The sequence below is a fragment of the Hordeum vulgare genome, chromosome 5H, assembly GCF_904849725.1.
Source record: "Hordeum vulgare subsp. vulgare chromosome 5H, MorexV3_pseudomolecules_assembly, whole genome shotgun sequence".
In the NCBI taxonomy this organism is placed as follows: domain Eukaryota; kingdom Viridiplantae; phylum Streptophyta; class Magnoliopsida; order Poales; family Poaceae; genus Hordeum; species Hordeum vulgare.
Genome location: NC_058522.1, coordinates 22,738,621 through 22,741,743, shown reverse-complemented (window position 1 = coordinate 22,741,743; position 3,123 = coordinate 22,738,621). Strand labels below are relative to the sequence as shown.

The following is a 3,123-nucleotide window of genomic DNA, read 5'->3' as shown; positions in this document are numbered from 1 at the left end:
ACTGCCATGAATGAATCTACACTTTAAAATATATCTATATACATCCGTATGTAATCTATACTAAAATCTCTAAAAGGTCTTATATTTTGGAAGAGAGGGAGTAAATCTAATGGGCAATCAAGTGAATGAGGCCAAACTATTTCTCAGCTAGCTAAGAAATAGCAAAACCGTTTATTTTTGTGAAGATATTATAGTAGGGAACTCTTTTGTCCTAGTGATTTCTGTTGTTGTGCAGCAATAAAAGAGGTGAAAACATCTGTCATTAGAATACTGATGCATTGAATTTCAAAAAGAAAAATATACTGATGCATTGACAGAGTCATCAATCTATCATAGATGTCACAATCAAAGATACCCAAGCTTACGGAAATTAAATCATGGATGCATCCATGTTTTCCCGAGAAAAGATGAGCACATTTTTCTCGAACTTCAAGAAGAAAAGGATATTGTCTTGCAACTAAGCACAGCATGCAACCTGTCCTCTGGTTGCCATTACATGTGATTTAATTTAATCTCCTTCTAAACGAGAAAGTATTCATCAACACACTACAATAAACCCAAACTTCTCCAGACTTCCACCAAAATGAGAGTTTGACAAACTACCGCCAGCTTCCTTCCAAATATAGCACTAGCCCTGCAAAACAAAGAAAAATATATGAGGGATAATTGACTCAGCATGGAAATGAAAGAGTCAAATCGAAAATCAAATAACTGAGTAAACAGAAGTGCTATTATTTGCCCATTAATCTCACCTCCAAAAATTAAATCAAAAATGAGTTAAGAGTCTTTATGTTTGGAAGGGAGTTGTGTATGGAAACATTGAAACAACCGAGCATGTTTACTTTATAGCACAAAATTACATAATTATGATCAGTTTGGGAATAACAAGCTTCAGTTTTATAGTCAGTCCTAACAATGAGAGGTCATCACTACAACAAGCGAAAATAAAACATTCAGTGTCCTGACAATGAGAATGGATGGCTAATAGTGGATGATAAACATAGGAGCATTAGGTAAGCTGGCCGATAGAATCATACCCACTCGCCACTTCTACACGAAACTAAGCATATCATCTTCATCTGTTGATTCCACGGTTAAGGTACGATAACTTACCCAGCAAAAAAAGACACAATAACATGAATAACAAGCGCAATGCTAACCCAGAATAATTTATAAACTAGGCATTGATGTTGGCTATGAACATAGTAGTTGTGCGAATAGATATGATTTGGATTTTACTGAGGTACAATTATACCAAAGTACAGGCTAACAAACTGAGTACTCCAACCAAGTCGGGCTAACTAGATCAATAGTACCAATCCTAATAAGTACTGTATTTGATTGCAATTCATGTTTGGATCTTGCTGCCAGCGTCAATTCGACACCAAAATTCATCCATGAACAATTCACAATCTTCTGTCCAAGCACAAACCAATCAAACAATGCACCTATGCAACGGCAAATGCAAAGCTGAAATAAGGAGATTCGCAGCAGTAAACAAGCAGGTGATTACATACCTGCCGTGGGGATCTGGCTTGATCCAAGCCACGGTGGAAGCACGCACGGTACCAGAGAAAAGTACTCGTCTTCAAGCGGAGAGGCCCCGATCACCTTCCCATTGTGCATGTCCACGACGACGACGTGCTTGCCCACCTTGATGTAAATGACACTGGCGTCGAGAGGGTCAAGGACGGCGCCGCCTGCGCCGAGTTCTGCTGCCACGGGTAGCCTCCGTCCGCCAGGACCTGCCTGAGCTGCACCTGGTGCTCCAGCTTCCAGCCGCTGCCCTCGTCGTCGTCGAGCGCGAAGGAGCTGAGCAGGAACGGATCGTGAGGAGTCACCTCGGCATAGCGCAGCCTCCCCTCGCTCACGCCGATGCGCCGGCGCTTGGCCAGATCTATCATGGACAGAACACCTTCCTCGACTTTGCTGAGATCTCTTTCGTCCGCACATTCAGGCAGCACGCTGCCGCTCGGCAGCTCGACGAAGCGGATCTCCGGCCGGTCGGCGAAAGGGTCGACGGAGACGGCTCCCGAGGTGAGGTCGACCCACCACAGGCGGCCGCCGAAGGCAGCCATCTCCTGGTTAATCTCCATCTCGCGCGGGAGCAGCGGTCCGCCGGGCGAGCCCATCATCACCGCCTGCCACTTGCCTTGGTCGGAGCGGAACCGCGCAAGGGCGGAGCCATTGAAGACGAAGCCGGCGACGGCGAACCTGTCGGGCCGGCCGCGCCCTCCCTCTCCGTTGGCCTGTGCGAGGATGCCCATGTGGTGGACGACGAGGGTCCTCCTGGAGCCGCCGATGTCGGGGAGGCGGAGCATCTGGCCGGTGAGGGGGTTGCAGACGAAGCGCTGGATCTCGGGGTTCCCGGTGAGGTCCCAGGAGGTGCAAGGGCCCTCCGCCCGGAGGTCGTGGTAGCTGAGCAGGAGGTGGCCGTCGCCGCTGGAGGCGCCGACCATGCCGACGAGGACCTGGACGACGTTGCCTCCCAGGTACTCGACTGTCAGGCTCGTCGATAGCCTCCTCCCGTGTTTCTACTTGCCGGTTTGGATGTGAAGAGTTAATTGGTGATCCAACGGCTGTGGTTGAATGATAGCGCTTCAGGCGCGAGTCGCCCTGCATCGTTGATCCAGCATCCGACGGTTACTGGAGCTGCCCGCGTCGCTGTATCAATTCCGACAGAAGTTTATTTATTTCTGCTGTTTAATCTAGTTCCTTTCCTTTCCTATGCTGGCCTATATAAGCCACGGTTTCTAGCCCTAAGAGGCATGTAATACATATCTGGATAGAACCCTAGACCGCCGGCGACGCGCCACATGCACTTTCCCCTTTCTCCAAGCAATTCAATCCCCTCCGATCACTGTGTTTTGTCTGAATTGCGCATCAGAATAACTTGGATCATCTCGTCACGTGCTCTGATCCTGACAATTGGTATCAAAGCCAGCCGATTCTCGACGAAGGAAGAGGGTAGCGGAGCTGCTCATCGGATCTGGAGGGCGGGATCCATCTCAAGGTGAGTCCTGATCTTTCCCACCACCCACCCTGTCCTTCTGAGGATGACAGGACCTGCCGAGCCGGTCTTGACAGGGGATTTGCAACTAGCTTCTCTCGAGTTAGATGTGA

At 48.6% G+C, this 3,123-nt stretch overlaps 1 long non-coding RNA gene and 1 pseudogene across 1 annotated transcript; both read right to left on the bottom strand.

The window, feature by feature from the left end:
- Positions 1-283: 283 nt before the first annotated feature.
- LOC123397907 lies at positions 284-1,091 on the bottom strand. The gene is made up of 2 exons (XR_006610039.1): positions 1,038-1,091; positions 284-634 (listed from the first exon to the last, which is right to left on the bottom strand). It is a non-coding gene; the product is annotated as an uncharacterized LOC123397907 (long non-coding RNA).
- A 366-nt stretch (positions 1,092-1,457) lies between these two features.
- LOC123396223 lies at positions 1,458-2,622 on the bottom strand (annotated as a pseudogene).
- Positions 2,623-3,123: the final 501 nt, after the last annotated feature.